The following is a 17,763-nucleotide window of genomic DNA, read 5'->3' as shown; positions in this document are numbered from 1 at the left end:
CCGCTTCTTAAGCCAATCAATGCAAGAAAGGTGTTGACCAATTAATGCAGCAGCGGCAGCAAGAGACGATGAAACTGCCGTTGTACTCTGAAACAAAGGGTAGGAAGAAATTTTCTGCAACAAAGAAAAGTGACAAGAGAGCTCAAATAAAGGCACCACCTGCAGGAAGAGTCGTCATGCTCGATGGGAACGGAGTGCCAGTTGGACACATGCAATGTAGTGTGTGCAAAAAGGTTGCAGGACACAACAAGCTCACCTATCCAACACTCTTAGAAAGAAACGGTGCTAAGGAGGTCAAGCAACCCAAAGTTCAAAAACAGCAGCCCAAAGTTATAGAGCAAAACAAGGGACCACACCCATAGAAAGCAAGCAACATACTTTGTAGCATATGCAAGGAGTATGAACCACATAATGCAAGAACATGCCCGAAGCGCGCAGATGCTGAAAAGAGAAGCAAAAAGCCAGAGAAGAAACAGAAAGCAAAACCTAGAGCCAGCAACAAGAAAGTGGTGGAAGATGAAGAGGAAGACGAAGATGAAGACACCAATGAAGAAGAGGAAGACGAAGAGGAAGAGGAAGCAGAATACGAGGGGGAAGAGGAAGAGGATGATGAACAGGAAGAGGACGATGAACAGGAAGAGGAAGATGAAGAGGAAAAAGGAAGAGGTATATGTCAAGTAAAAACCACTACAACCAAAGCCTAGGAGGAGCACAAGGCTGATGAACAGTTAGACTAGGTCAATTAAACAAAGCAAACTTATGTCATATCAATGTGCAGAATGTTATTCCACTTCTGAAACAGTATGCTAGGAGAAGAAGCTTACTTGAGCTTATATTGTTGAAGTTTCAAAGAAATTTTGAAGTAAAAGTTCAAGTAAGCTTACTGCAGAAGTCCTGGTATAGTATGACAGGAGGTGCTGGTGATGTATTGCATGAAAGAGCAAGCAATAATAAAAAGAAAAAAAAATACTTTGTAAAGTTCAAGTAATATTTCTGTAGAAGTCCTTGTATATTATGAGAGGAAGTGCTGTGATGGTGATGTATTCCATAAATGTGCAAGCAAGAATAAAAATGAAAAAATATACACTATGAAGTTGAAGTAAGCTTACAGTGGAAGTTCTGGTATATTATGACAAGATGTGCTGGTGGTGTATTCCAAAAAAGAGCAAGCAGGAATAATTATACAGTCTGAAGTCTAGGTTAGCTTACAAAAGAAGTTCTGGTATATAAATCGATGTAGGAAAAAATATGCTTAAAAAAATATTGCCATATGAACTAAGGTTAGCAAGCCTAAGACAACGCATTCAGATGTGAAGTTTTGTTTGGATACATGCAGAAGTTCATGTAGAATGAAAGAAATGGTGAACACAAACTATAAAGCATAGGTATTGAACAACCAGGATGAACAAAAACTTCTTGACAAACTCAGCAAAAGGATGTACATCAAATTAAAAAAAAGCAAAGAGTTATGAAAACCTAACAAACTTTGCGTTAAGAAGGTCTTCTCCCTTGCGAACAAACATTAGGAGGAGTTTAGCCGATGTTTTTTGCATCAAACTTTGGAACTGTTGCAGCGAAAAATCATACTCCAGGCAGTACTGTGCTTTCACCAAAACAGAATTAAAACAACATCCCAAATGCCACTACACCAAAACTAGAGCAAAAAAGGGAGACAGGGGTGCAAAGAACTAAAACCTATATGAAGTAGGGACTAAGTACAACCTTGTCAGCAGAAGAGAAGATCTCACAAGTCTCCGGCTTATCCTTCAAGAAGTTTATGAGATAATCCATTACATCTCCTTCCATCTACTGCTTTCACTGAAATGAGATAAAGGACACGTCCTGTGAGGTCAATCACGTTCCCACGGATGGTAAACATGCAATAGCTTGTGCTGCAGATTTAAAAGGATGGGAAAAAAATATTAGAAGTTAAGATACTAATACGACAAAAGTTTAGATACTATAAATCCAAAGGCAAGGAGAAATGAACAGAAGTTCAGATACTAATACAACCGAAGTTCAGAACAAAGTAGCATCTCTGGCAGCAACAAAAATAAGAAGAAGAAAACTCACTCAGAATACTTCTCCAGACAAACATCACTAAGCACATACTGTTTCACACTCTAGGCCTTGGATAGATGACGGTAACTATACTTATTTAGGGGAGCGACAGCAGAACACCACTTCAAAGGCAATCTTGATGCTCTCTTGGAGCAATTTATGTTGCCAGACTCAACTGTCGGTTTCCTCCTGGTGATGACAGCATTCTTCCCACCACTCCAAGCAACAGTACCAGTAGCAGATTTACCATTCTTCGGGTAAGCAATCTTCTCAAAATCATCATTCAATGAAATCACCTCTGCTTCGACTGCACCAACCTTCCTGGAGCAAGGGGTGTTGGGAGCACCACAAATACTAACAGCGTGCTTCCCCAACTTGGATGGAATAAGGGTTCGAGCGCTATCATCTTCTCTCAGAGTTGTACTCATCGATTCCTCCCTAAGCTGGAATTCCTGTGACCCGGGGAATAAGTAGTGATAATCGGTCAAGTCCAATGGCTCCACTGTCAAAGAGAAGGAAGACAAAAAGACCATTAAATATAACTGAAGTTCAGTTACAACAAAATGTACATTCCAACTAATATAGATGACATGGTGACTACTAAAGCTGACCTAAAAAATGTGTTGCATTTAAAAACTAAATGAAGTTCAGGCACAACCGAAGGCACAGTTCAAGATAAACTGGTGAACTGGAAAACATTCAACTACAACTAACAAAAGCATAAAAAGGTATCATCTCTGAAGTTCAAGTAGAAGAAATGCTCCTGTCCAAGAAGCAATGAAACGGAAAAAATACTGAAACAAAATACACAAGCAAAATAAAAAACATAAAAAATAAGTTCGTGTAGAATAAAAGATGAAGTACAGGCAAGCAGTCCAAGTGTCAAGGCTTACATGTATAGTAGCCAAACAGACATTGGAAGTCTTTTTCAAATAGGTTAGAAGAAGCAATTCAGTACAACCACGTCTTTTTGATATCCCGATATTATGATGGGAATAATTTGCAAGAACCCCTTCATGAAACGAATTAACATTCGTAAGCATCAAGAATCCGCAGTCGATACTGTCAACAAACAAAAAAATAACAGTGTTAAAACAAAAGAAAGCCAAAAGAATAAAAGATGTTGCAGCTTAGGTACAACTACAGTTAAAGCAGAAGTGATGGAGAGAAAAGTGAAACACATACTTGTTTTAATGCTGGGGCACATCAATTCAATCCAAAGGGAAATTGTCAATAGAAAGAGGACTGAAGGGTTCTCTCCCTGTCGGGGCTAGCATCATTCCAAAGCTTCTTGATGTTATCAGTCATCCACCGAAACAGGCGTACCGCACATTCATCGTTTGGTCCATAGTAGGAGTAGAGAAGCTGGAACCTGGAATTCTTGAGGTCAAGAAATATCGAAACCCAATAACCAACACCACCCAAGTGAGAAGGCATTTCAGGTGGGTCAAAAGTGGGGAAAACTACCTGAAGCAACAAAAACACACAAATCATTAAAAACTAAAAAATAATGTCAAATGGTACAAAGAAAAATAAAACAAAATAAACAGAGTGGATCGCAGTGCAAACTAATACGAAGACACAGAACAAGATATTGCTTACAGAATCATGTGCATCCATGCTATTTGGAAAAGTCGCCAAGAAGTAGTTCCTCACAGGGAATCAAATTGACCTCTGAAAATCTTGTCCTAAAATAATGCAGACAATAGCAACATATGATAATACAAATGAGACAAACAAGTTTTATCTAAAATGGTAAGGAAGAAAACATAAAAGAAATCACTATAGGGTTGACTTACACAAACCCAATATGGGAGAATGAGTTTATTTGATCCCTGCTATTTCGCACATAGACAATACAGTGCAATCTCAGCTACATTAGATCGAAGCATTCCGCGAGCAGAAAAAGATATTGCAACATCTTCAGCAGTAGCTTCACACTCATTGTTTTGGAACATAATCTTTGATCTAAAACAAGCATTAGAAATTGAAGAAGTTCAGCATCAGGAACTCAAGAAATTCATCACACATATAAGCACGGAAGTTCAGCTAGAGCACAACAGGCAGTACAAAAAGACTAGATGTTCAGCACCAGAAAATAAAAATAGAAGTTCAGCAACATAGAGTAAAGAAGTTCAGGTATGAAACAACAAGCAGCTCATAGTGGTAGATGGATGTAAATTCTGACCAACTGCACTCACCTCTTAGAACGATCATTCTTAAGCCTAGTAACATTGAAATAAAATTCATCAACCTTCTTTCGGATGACAACCAGTTCACTATTTGCTCATTAAAAGAAATAGAAATTAAGAGCAACATTCGAGCACAACATTCAAACACAAGCACATCTCAGCTGCTACACCAGAAAAGATAAAACCACAGGATTATAAACATCACAACCCATGCATTACACACCTTCCCCCACATAGAAACAAGTTCACTTAACTTTATTTACAAACCAAATGACAAAGCACAAACCAGAAGTGCAACTTGCACCACACAGGCTGTTCACGGGTATGGGGAAATAAGAGAGAAGCATGCTCCTCTCTTTATGGATTCTTGCCTAGTGCAGTCGCAGCACTGGAATGATCATCCTCCTTCCCACGCTATCGCTTCCAGTCTCTTCATTGTCATCTCCAGTAGACATTACATCATCATCGGCAAGGACACCAACAGCAGTTGGAGCAGCTGGAGAATCTGAAACAACAAAAACGGTTGGTTGTGCTACATTCGGAAAAACTGGAGAACCAGCATCAATAGCAGTTGATGGCTTTGCTGCAGGAGATTTCTCTGGGCCTGTAGCAGCACTACCACCAGTCTTAACAGCAGCCTCGATGGGATCTTTCTCCAAAATGATATCTCCAGCTGTCTTGCCCTGCTCAGCATCAAAAACCACAGCGCCAAAGGACGACTGAGGTTCAGTTGGCTCCACCCCATCGGAGCAGCCGGTACCTGACACGGTCTTGTCTGCAACCTTCTCTGGAGGAACACTAGCATCATCATTCTGCAGCAAAGAATACAAATTCATTACAAATGGGCACATAGTGATAAAATGAAAAAAACAAGTAAAATAAAAATGAGACAAATGGACAAAAAATGGTACTTTATTTTCACTTCCATGAACCTCATCAACTAATACATCACTCGCGGGAACAGGTTCATGCACAAGAGCAGTTGCGCTTTTAGGTAAAACATCCTCCTCAGCCCTAGCACCATCTTCAACAGCCTACAAAAAATCATGTAGAACACAAATGCCTAATCAGCATAAGTTCATATTACATAATAAAAGAAGGTGTGCTATGACAACTGACTGATATGTCCATTTTGCATCATGCTTTTGTATCAATATTTGTTGCATTATGGGCTGTTATTTCACGTTATGTCACAATACTTATGGCTATTCTCTCTTATTTTACAAGGTTTACATGAAGAGGGAGAATGCCGGCAGCTGTAATTCTGGGCTAGAAAAGGAGCAAATATTGGAGACCTATTCTGCGCAAGTCCAAAAGTCCTGAAACTCCACGGAATATCTTAAAATAAATAAAGAAAAATTGTCGCCAAAGATGAAGGCCAAGGGGCCCACACCCTGCTCACGAGGGTGGGCCCCCCTGGGGCACGCCCCCCTATCTCGTGGGCCCCCTGATGGCTCTCCGACGCCCATCTTCTCCTATATGAAGTCTTTCGATGAGAAAAAAATAGGAGGCAACCTTTCGGGACGAGACTCCACCGCCACGAGGTGGAACCTTGGCGGAACCAATCTAGGGCTCCGGCAGAGCTGTTCTGCCGGGGACACTTCCCTCCGGGAGAGGGAAATCATCACCATCGTCATCACCAACACTCCTCTCATCGGGAGAGGGCAATCTCCATCAACATCTTCACCAGCACCATCTCATCTCCAAACCCTAGTTCATCTCTTGTATCCAATTATTGTCTCCAAGTCCGGGATTAGTGCTAGTAGGTTGCTAGTAGTGTTGATTACTCCTTGTAGTTGATGCTAGTTGGTTTATTTGGTGGAAAATCATATGTTCAGATCCTTTATGCATATTATTACCCCTCTGATTATGAACATGAATATGCTTTGTGAGTATTTACGTTTGTTCCTGAGGACAAGGGAGAAGTCTTGCTATTAGTAGTCATGTGAATTTGGTATTCGTTCGATATTTTGATGAGATGTATGTTGTCTAGCCTCTAGTGGTGTTATGTGAACATCGACTACATAACACATCACCATTATTTGGGCCTAGAGGAAGGCATTGGGAAGTAATAAGTAGATGATGGGTTGCTAGAGTGACAATAGCTTAAACCCTAGTTTATGCGTTGCTTCGTAAGGGGCTGATTTGGATCCATATGTTTCATGCTATGGTTAGGTTTACCTTAATACTTTTGTTGTAGTTGCGGATGCTTGCAATAGAGGTTAATCATAAGTGGGATGCTTGTTCAAGTAAGAACAGCAGCCAAGCACCGGTCCACCCACATATCAAATTATCAAAGTACTGAACGCGAATCATATGAGTGTGATGAAAACTAGCTTGACGATATTCCCATGTGTCCTCGGGAGCACTTTTCATATTATAAGAGTTTGTCCAGGCTTGTCCTCTGCTACAAAAAGGATTGGGCCACCTTGCTGCACATTATTTACTTTTGTTACTTGTTGCTCGTTAAAATTTATCTCATCACAAAACTATCTGTTACCACTTATTTCAGTACTTGCAGAGAATACCTTGCTGAAAACTGCTTATCATTTCCTTCTGCTCCTCGTTGGGTTCGACACTCTTACTTATCGAAAGGACTACGATAGATCCCCTATACTTGTGGGTCATCAAGAATCTTTTCTGGCGCCATTGTCGGGGAGTGTAGCGCCTTTGGTAGGTGGAATTTGGTAAGGAAAAAGTTATTTAGTGTGCTGAAATTTTCTGTCACTTGTTACTATGGAAAGTAATTCTCTGAGGGGCTTGTTCGGGGTATCTTCAACCCATCCAGTAGAGCAAAGAGTTGCTCCTCAACCTACTGAACCTACTGAACCTATTGAAAATGAAACTCCTTTTGAAATTCCTTCGGGTATGATGGAAAAACTGCTAGCTAACACTTTTAAAGGAGATGGAACAAAGCATCCTGATGAACATCTACTCTATGTGGATGAAGTTTGTGGACTATTTAAGCTTGCAGGTGAAAGTGCAACTATCCCTAGGTGGTTTTGGTAATTCATAAAAACATATAGCTCTGTAATTGCAATGTAAACTCTCTGTTTCCCTTTTGTAACATTTCGGTCTCACCGAAAAGAGCAAACCGGTCCCACCGAGTTTACCTGACCAACTCTCTGGAAAGCTTATTACCAAAATCGGTCTCACCGAGTTTGTGTAATCGGTCTTACCGAGATTATGTTATGCCCTAACCCTAACTATATCGGTCCTACTGAGTTGCATGTCGGTCCCACCGAAATCCTAACGGTCACTAGGTTTACTGAATCGGTCCGACCGAGTTTGTTGATTCGGTCCCACCGAGTTTGGTAAATTGTGTGTAACGGTTAGATTTTGTGTGGATGCTATATATACCCCTCCGCCTCCTCTTCGTTCGTGGAGAGAGCCATCAGAACAAACCTACACTTCCAACTTACCATTTCTAAGAGAGAACCACCTACTCATGTGTTGAGGCCAAGATATTCCATTCCTACCATATGAATCTTGATCTTTAGCCTTCCCCAAGTTGCTTTCCACTCAAATCTTCTTTCCACTAGATCCAAATCCTATGAGAGAGAGTTGAGTGTTGGGGAGACTATCATTTGAAGCACAAGAGCAAGGAGTTCATCATCAACACACCATTTGTTACTTCTTGGAGAGTGGTGTCTCCTAGATTGGCTAGGTGTCACATGGGAGCCTCCGACAAGATTGTGGAGTTGAACCAAGGAGTTTGTAAGGGCAAGGAGATCTCCTACTTCATGAAGATCTACCGCTAGTGAGGCAAGTCCTTCGTGGGCGACGGCCATGGTGGGATAGACAAGGTTGCTTCTTCATGGACCCTTCGTGGGTGGAGCCCTCCTTGGACTCGCGCAACCGTTACCCTTCGTGGGTTGAAGTCTCCATCAATGTGGATGTACGATAGCACCACCTATCGGAACCACGCCAAAAACATCCATGTCTCCAATTGCGTTTGAATCCTCCAAACCCTTCCCTTTACTTTCTTGCAAGTTGCATGCTTTAATTTCCGCTGCCTATATACTCTTTGCATGCTTGCTTGATTTGTGTGATGATTGCTTGACTTGTCCTAAGATAGCTAAAATCTGCCAAACTCTAAAATTGGGAAAAGGCTAAATTTTTAATTGGTCAAGTAGTCTAATCACCCCCCTCTAGACATACTTCAAGGTCCTACAAGTGGTATCAGAGCTTTGGTCTCCATTTGCTTTGATTCCCATAGCTTTTGGTGGTCATAGCCTTGGTTTCACAACCTAGGAGAGTTTGGCGTCTAGCAAGGGAAATTATCACCATAGAGGTCCTCACTTTGATGGCACTAATTTTGCTAGTTGGAAACATAAGATGAAAATACATATTCTTGGACATAACACCGCCGTTTGGGCTATTATTTGTATTGGATTGCAAGGTGAATTCTTTGATGGGAGAGAGCCGAACCGTGAAGCTAATGCGGAAGAATTGAAGATGCTGCAATACAACGCTCAAGCCTATGATATCATCTTCAACGGATTGTGGCCTGAATAATTCAACAAAATCAGCCGTCTTGAGAATGCAAAGGAAATTTGGGATGCTTTGATTGATATGCATGAAGGTACTGACTCCGTCAAGGAATCCAAGCTGGATGTGCTCCAAAGTCAGCTTGACAATTTCAAGATGAAGGATGGTAAAGGTGTCGCTGAAATGTACTCTAGGCTTACACTTATCACAAATGAGATTGTCGGCTTAGGGAGTGAAGAGATGACCGACAGATTCATCATCCAGAAGATCCTAAGAGCATTGGATGGAAAATATGATACCGTGTGCACATTGATCCAAATGATCCCAAACTACAAAGATCTCAAGCCAACGGAAGTCATTGGAAGAATTGTTGCTCATGAGATGTCACTCAAGGATAAGGAAGAACTTCACAACAAGTTAAGTGGTACTTACAAAGCCTCATGTGAAGCTCCCACATCATCAAGTGAGAAACAAACCTTCAATGAAGAATTGAGCTTAATGGTGAAGAACTTCAACAAATTCTACAAGAGTAGAAGCAAAGTAAGAAGCTCCAAGTCAAGGTCATACAATGACAAAAGATCTTCTAGTCAAGAGCGCAATTGCTACAATCGTGGGAGGCCTGGACACTACTCCAATGAGTGTACGACACCCTACAAAAGAAGAGACGATTCTCCAAAAAGAAGAAGCAAAACAGAAGAATCACCACCAAGAGAGAGGAGGAGTAGAGATGATCGTTATGAACGAAGACCCTCACGGAGAAGCAAGGATTCGGAAAGGAAGGACAAGTCATCAAGGAGCTACACAAAATGAAGACATCAAGCTCATGTTGGTGAATGGGTATCCGACTCCGACTCCGACCATCACTCCGAGAGAAGCTATCACTCCGACTCCGAATATACTCAAGATGAAGGTGTTGCCGGTCTAGCACTTGTGTCAACCAACTCCTACGACATATTTGACTCACCAAATGAAGGAATTGGAAGATGCTTCATGGCCAAAGGCCCGAAGGTAACACATCCCGAGTATGTTGATTTCAATAGTGATGAAGATGACTTGCTAGGTGATGATGATTTACTTGTTGACAACTCTAGTGATGAATACTATGATGAAACGTCAATTAATCATGTTAATCAAGATAAAACGAATGACAATGATAAGGAGAAGATTGAGATTCTAACTAAAGAACTAAATACTCTTAAGTTACATGAAACTATCTTCGAAGATCATCGAGAACTTTTAAGGGCTCATGATAAGTTAAGCTTTGAAAAGCTCAATCTTGAGCACGAGCATGAGTTCTTAAAAGCAATCAATGATGATCTCCATAAGAAAAGTTCTTCTTACTTTGCCAAGCGTTTACTCTTATCTACTTACATGCCTCAAGTCAAATCTAGTAACAAGTACAAGAAAGATCCTTCCTCTAGGAGTAACAATAATTATGCTAAATCAAATATTGTTGCTTCTAGTAGTTCTCTTGATTCCACTAATGATTCTCTTAGCCAAGTTACACTTGAGCAAGAAAATATCTTATTGAAGGGAATTATAGAGAAAGGTGTATACAAGAGCCTTGCCGGGAGTAAGCAATTCAAGGAAATTGTACGCAAGCAAGGAAGGCACCGGAGGAATCAAAGTGTTGGTTTTGAACGAAAGTTCAATGCCAATGGAGTTGAGTGGGAAGAAGATCAATACCCCAAGACAAAGTTTGTTCCTCAACAAGAAAATTATGATCCCACTTCCTTCAAGGGAACACAAGCACAAGATGATCTTCCACCACAAGACCACAAGAACAAAGGCAAGGACAAGCTTCAAGAGGAGATTGATGCATTTGCAGAAGCACCCAAGGCCTTGGTCAAGTGGGTTCCCAAGACTATGTCAAGTTCTACTTCATCAAGTACAACTACAACTCCCAGGATTCCCATCAAGATGATGTGGATCCCGAAGAAGAAGAACTAGAGAGTTCTTGAGGGTGACTCCGCCAACATTCTTCACTCATATCATTATGGCAAGGACAAGTGCAATCAACTTCCATATCTTGCACTAGTTCAAGGAGTCACAAGCCCTCATGTTGGTAAGGCAAGGCACAAGGTAACCTAATGATTTCATGGACATCATCTTGTGTGTGCATCACTCTATGTCTATGGATACTCTTGTTTGTTCCTTGTGGGACTAACCCATGTAGGCATGTTGAAAGTGCAACTCACTCCAAAGGATTGCTCCAAATGATCTACGTCAACATTGAGCATCCACATCTTCAACACCTACATGAAGTCATCCTCGACAAAACACAAGGTTAGTTCATCCCTCTAAAAGGGGATCTCACATCTAGGGGGAGCTTAACTCTAAGAAATGAGTCAAAGCAACTCTAATGGTGTGAACACATCAATGCATTATGTAAAAGTGGAAACCCCACTTGAGCTTAAACGATGAGTATGACCTATGATCAAATGTTCTCATTTGACTCCTACGTCAATATACTCATATATAGATGACCTAGTCATCGCAAATTGTTTGATAGATGCTAGAATTGGTTGTGCATGCTTTGCCACATATTTCATTTGCCATTCTATTGTGTGAGCATGTTAGTTGCATACTTTACTCATTCGAGAACATCCACTTGTTGCTTTGTTCGTTTGGGTTCTTTTTCTTTTGCCAAGTGGATGAACAAGAATGCCTAAGAACCTTCTCTAGCTATCTATGCTTTTCTCGTCTCAAACACTATTCATGCTACATCACAAAATTTGATCAAGTCAGATTCGAACCACTCTGTGTGAGGAGCACTCAGAGTCCCCGATTCGTCATAGACTTAAACTTCCAAAACTTCTTTGTGATTCTCGGTCTAACCGATTCCTCCATTTCGGTCCTACCGAGATCACTAAGTCGATCTAGGTTTTCAATCTCGGTGCAACCGATTTGAACTTTTTGGTCACACCGAGTTGATGTAACTGTATACAGTTATGCATCTCGGTGCCACCGAGTTGTTCCACTCGGTCACACCGACAGGGTCGGGCTATATATACTCATGGGGAAAAATTTGGAAATTTCTCCGAACGTATTCGCCCGCGCAATGGCTCACTCTGCCACCAGGGTCTCCGGATCATCTCCTCGTCGCCAGCCGCCTCCTATCGCTGGTCTCCACCGCTGTCAACGGATTTCAACCCCGCTGTTGCCGCCATAGCGACTTGATCGCCAAGCTATGGTATGGACTCGATCACAGTGCTATCCTCATCCAATTTCTAGCACATTGTGTTCATAATGATTCTTGCCACGATTGAAACACTCTTATCCAGTCAATACAATCCTTAGATTAGATGGTATTTGAAAATTTAGGGTTAGGTTTCTGCCGAAATCATCTCGGACCCACCGAGTTGAAAAACTCGGTCCCACCAATTTGGCTAACGCCATTGCACTAGTAACTCTCGGTCTGACCGAGAATTACAAATCGGTGTGACCGATTTTAGAACTTTGTGAAACCCTAGCAGTCTCGGTGCCACTAAACTATGACTCGGTCCCACCAAGTTCACCAGTTTAGGTTCCAAAACTGCTTCGGTATCACCAAGTTTGAAAATCGGTTGATCCAAAATGCTTTCTGTGGAAAACTAAAACTGAATTTTTGAATCATTCTTTTGCAAAAATCTCTGCATTTTGTGATGCTCATCCATTCTATCTCATCTATAACTATTCACAGGGTCAGCAGTCAGTGATTTGCAGCATGTCAGACCAAAGTGATAGTCAGAACAAGTCAGAAGAGCAGATGCACATGAGTGAGGGCACTAGTCCCTCTAGCAGTTCAGATGAAGGAAGCAGAAGCACCCCAAGCAATCTGCCTAAAGCTGCCACCAGGTCAAGGAAGAAGAGAACCTCAGAATCTGAGGATGAGGATTATTTGGCAGAAGAAGATGAGGCTACTTCCAAGAAGGTAGTGCTCAAAAAGGAGTATGGCTCAGCAAAGACCACTAAACCTGGACTTAATAGGAAGGTCCTTGCCAAGAGGACACCTATGCTGAAGGTCAGAGGGTCAACTCAAATACCTGAAAAGCCTGATTCCAAAGAGCCTGCTGCTGAAGGAAAGAAAAGGAAGGAAAGGGTCAAAAAGACCATAGCCAGAGTTGTTGGGCAACCTTCCATGTTGGAAGAGGAAGAAGAGGTTGTTGCACCAGCACCCAAGGCACAAAAGCTGATGGGTGATGCTATAAGATCAGGGGCTGCAACATCAAAGCCCAAAGAAGCACCCAAAGCTGCCCCCAAGCCCAAGAATGCACCAAAGAGGAATACCAGGAGTATTCCAGCTGCTGAGAAGAACAAGGCCCCAGTGCCTGAAGTTGCTGATGAGGAAGATGAAGAAGGACAAGTCCTGAGGAAGCTCAAGCCCAAGATTCCAGACCACAATGATACTCATCCTGTGGCTGAGGACATGAATATCAGGAGAGACTCAGGGTTGAGGCTATGGAGAATGACAGATCCATATGCCACCAGGAGAAGGACTGCTGTTGATTACAGGTTCCATACAAAGGAACAGCAGGACTTCTATGAGACAATCTTGTTGGACAAGAAGCCCATAGTGTGTGATATGAGGTGGGTCGACTGGACCTACATGAAGGAAAATGAAGAACACTATCCTGGAGTGTATGACAGTTTTGAAGCTTGTGGAGTTGCAGATTTTGTTGGGCAGAAGCTCACCAACTGGAATGATGAACTCATTATGCAATTCTACTCCACAGCACACTTCTATCCAGATGGCAGGATAGTGTGGATGTCAGAAGGTACGAGGTACCAGTCAACCATAGAGGAATGGGCTAGTCTGATCAATGCCCCCAAGGAGAGTGAAGATGACTTGGATGTCTATGCCAAGAAGAAAATGGGACACAATACTATGTCACCTATGTACAAGGAGATCCCAAACAAAGCTCTTGAGACTTTCAAGTTTGGATCAATCCACTTTCTTCTGTCAGGGCTACCTACGATCAACTGGATTCCAAGGCACACTCTTTTGCCCAAGTCAGGTGACCACAACATGATTAGAGGGCATGCTATCAACTTGCTGCACTTGTTTGATGTGCCACAGAAATTCAAGGTCATGAGCCTTATGGTTGAGACCATCAAGAGGACTGCAGCAGACCAGAAGAGAAGTTGTGGATATGCCCCACAGATTCAGGAGTTGATTAACTCAAAGATGGGCACAGGGAAATATCTGTTGGATAAGGAACATTTTGCTCTTTATCCAGACTTTGAGGACAATCAGGTTGTCATGAATGAGAATGAACCATCATTAGTGCAAGCTCAAGAGCAGAAGGAGAAAGCAAAGAGAGAGAAGGCTGCCAAGATGCCAACTCAAGAGGAGGCATCTGAGTACTTTTTGAAGAACAAGCAGGAGCAGCTTGGTTACTTGATAGCATCAACACTGAGGATTCGGAAGGGGTTGGCCACCCTAACTCAAAACCAGGAGATCTTGGAAAGAATCATGGAACAAAAATTCTGTGATCTAGATGTCAAAGTAACTGAGATTCAGTCAGTTGTGGAGCAGCTTTAGGATGACATGCAGGAGAGGAAGGGCAAGACTACCACTAATGTATTTTCTAGAGTGCCTAGAGCTCAGAGGTCAGCGGTCGTGCCTGTGACAGACACTAGAGCCACATCATCTGCACCAGCTACAACTCCTACAGCTCTAGGGCAACCAGCTCCAACACCAACTCCTCCATCTCCCTCTACTTCAACTGAAGCGTTCGTCCAAGGAGACATTTGTACACCACCACCTGAAGGTCAAGCCTGAGAGTCGATCTAGCACTATGCATTTTCTATGAACTTTTTGGTAACTTGTTGCCAAAGGGGGAGAAAAATGTATAGATCATAGGCTTTGAGAGAGAGAGAGTGTTGCTTTTGTTCTCTCTTGCTTTGGTGGTTAAACTTTGTTTGCTTTTCATTGCTTGAGATACTATGCTATTATCTGTGAGACATTGATGATCATGTGTTTGATCATAAGCTACACTTATGCAAGTTTGATGATATTTTCTTACCTATCCTTATATGATCATTCACTTTGCTTGGTGATGAGTGCATGTATTCAATCTTTATTATTTTGAGCACTCCACCAAGATGTACATGACGTGGAAGAGTAACCCATGAGCCTAATTCCTTGTGCATTTGAAGTCCAAAGCAAATCCTAAACTATGCACAAATTTAGGGGGAGCTCTTGCTTATCACATACTTCTCAAAGCGACGATGTTTTTCAATCTTATTATCATTTGTCGAAGCTTTGATCTATATGTTGTCATCAATTACCAAAAAGGGGGAGATTGAAAGTGCAACTATCCCTAGGTGGTTTTGGTAATTCATAACAACATATAGCTCATTGAGCTAATGCTATTCCAAGACTATTATTTCAGGAAAGCTCAATGAATGGCATGGCATGGATGATGAAAGTGGAACCCTCAAAATACTAAGGACAAAGGATTGGCTCAAGCTCAAAAGCTCAAGACTCTTCATTTTATATTTTAGTGATCCAAGATCACATTGAGTCTATAGGAAAAGCCAATACTATCAAGGAGGGATGAGGTGTTGCTTAATGAGCATCTTGCTTCATGTGCTTAGTGATATGCTCCAAATACCCTCAACTACTTTCTCACATCCTCATATGACCTAAACCTAAAGCCAAAATCGGTCACACCGATTCTTTCTATCCGGCGCCACCGAGTTCATATGTCATAGCCACTGCCACAAACCCTAGGCAAATCGGTCTTACCGATAGGGATCTCGGTCTCACCGAGATGGGATTGTAATCTCTCTGTTTCCCTTCGTAACGTTTCGGTCTAACCGAAGTGAGCGATCGGTCCCACCGAGATTGCAATGTAAACTCTCTGTTTCCCCTTTGTAACATTTCGGTCTCACCGAAAAGAGCAAATCGGTCCCACCGAGTTTACCTGACCAACTCTCTGGTAAGCTTATTACCAAAATCGGTCTCACCGAGTTTGTGTAATCGGTCTTACCGAGATTACGTTATGCCCTAACCCTAACCATATCGGTCCTACCAAGTTGCATGTCAGTCCCACCGAAAAGCCTAACGGTCACTAGGTTTACTAAATTAGTCTGACCGAGTTTGTTGATTCGGTCCCACCGAGTTTGGTAAATTGTGTGTAACGGTTAGATTTTGTGTGGAGGCTATATATACCCCTCCACCTCCTCTTCATTCGTGGAGAGAGCCATCAGAACAAACCTACACTTCCAACTTACCATTTCTGAGAGAGAACCACCTACTCATGTGTTGAGGCCAAGATATTCCATTCCTACCATATGAATCTTGATCTCTAGCCTTCCCCAAGTTGCTTTCCACTCAAATCTTCTTTCCACCAGATCCATATCCTATGAGAGAGAGTTGAGTGTTGGGGAGACTATCATTTGAAGCACAAGAGCAAGGAGTTCATCATCAACGCACCATTTGTTACTTCTTGTAGAGTGGTGTCTCCTAGATTGGCTAGGTGTCACTTGGGAGCCTCTGACAAGATTGTGGAGTTGAACCAAGGAGTTTGTAAGGGCAAGGAGATCTCCTACTTCTTGAAGATCTACCGCTAGTCAGGCAAGTCCTTCGTGGGCGACGACCATGGTGGGATAGACAAGGTTGCTTCTTCGTGGACCCTTCGTGGGTGGAGCCCTCCGTGGACTCGCGCAAGTGTTACCCTTCGTGGGTTGAAGTCTCCATCAACGTGGATGTACGATAGCACCACCTATCGAAACCACGCCAAAAACATCCATGTCTCCAATTGCGTTTGAATCCTCCAAACCCTTCCCTTTACTTTCTTGCAAGTTGCATGCTTTAATTTCTGCTGCCTATATACTCTTTGCATGCTTGCTTGATTTGTGTGATGATTGCTTGATTGTCCTAAGATAGCTAAAATCTGCCAAACTCTAAAATTGGGAAAAGGCTAAGTTTTTAATTGGTCAAGTAGTGTAATCACCCCCCTCTAGACATACTTCAAGGTCCTACAGCAGGTATACCTGATGATGTTGTTAAGAAGAAGGCCTTCCCTTTATCTTTGAAGGGAGACACATTGACATGGTATAGGATATGTGATGATATGAGATCATGGAACTATAAAAGATTGAAATTGGAATTTCATCAAAAGTATTACCCTATGCATCTTGTTCATCGTGATCACAATTATATATATAATTTTTGGCCCCACGAAGGAGAAAGCATCGCTCAAGCTTGGGGGCGGCTTAAATCAATGTTATATTCATGCCCCAATCATGAGCTCTCAAGAGAAGTAATTATGCAAAGTTTTTATGCTCGGCTTTCTGATAGCAATCGCACCATGCTCGATACTTCTTGTGCTGGCTCTTTTATGATGAAGACTATTGAATTTAAATGGAATTTATTGGATAGAATTAAATGCAACTCTGAAGATTGGGACCTCGATGAAGGTAAGGAGTCAGGTATTACACCTAAGTTCAATTGTGTTAAATCTTTTATGGATACCAACATTTTCCGTAAGTTTAGCACTAAATATGGACTTGACTCTGAGATAGTAGCTTCTTTCTGTGAATCTTTTGCTACTTATGTTGATCTCCCCAAGGAGAAGTGGTTTAAATATCATCCTCCCATAGAAGTAAAAGTAGCTTCACCTATTAAAGTTGAAGAAAAGACTGTCACTTATAATGATCCTATTGTTCCCACTTCTTATGTTGAGAAACCACCTTTCCCCGCTAGAATGAAGGATCATGCTAAAGCTTCAACTGTTGTTTGTTAAAGCAATATTAGAACTTATACACCTCCTGAGCAAGTCAAAGTAGAACCTAATATTGCTATTGTTAAAGATCTCTTGTCTGATAATATTGATGGGCATGTTATTCAATTCTGTGGTGAAACTGCTATAATTGTTGAACCTTGTGCTAGAGATAAACATAGACCTGTGGTAGGCGTGCCTGTTATTTATGTTAAAATAGGAGATTATTGTTATCATGGTTTATGTGATATGGGTGCTAGTGCTAGTGTTATACCTATTACCTTGTATGAAGAAATTATGCATGATAT

Source organism: Triticum aestivum, chromosome 4B (assembly GCF_018294505.1).
Source record: "Triticum aestivum cultivar Chinese Spring chromosome 4B, IWGSC CS RefSeq v2.1, whole genome shotgun sequence".
Taxonomy (NCBI): Eukaryota; Viridiplantae; Streptophyta; class Magnoliopsida; order Poales; family Poaceae; genus Triticum; species Triticum aestivum.
The sequence above is the reverse complement of the archived record's forward strand: the minus strand, read 5'-3'. Positions refer to the sequence as shown.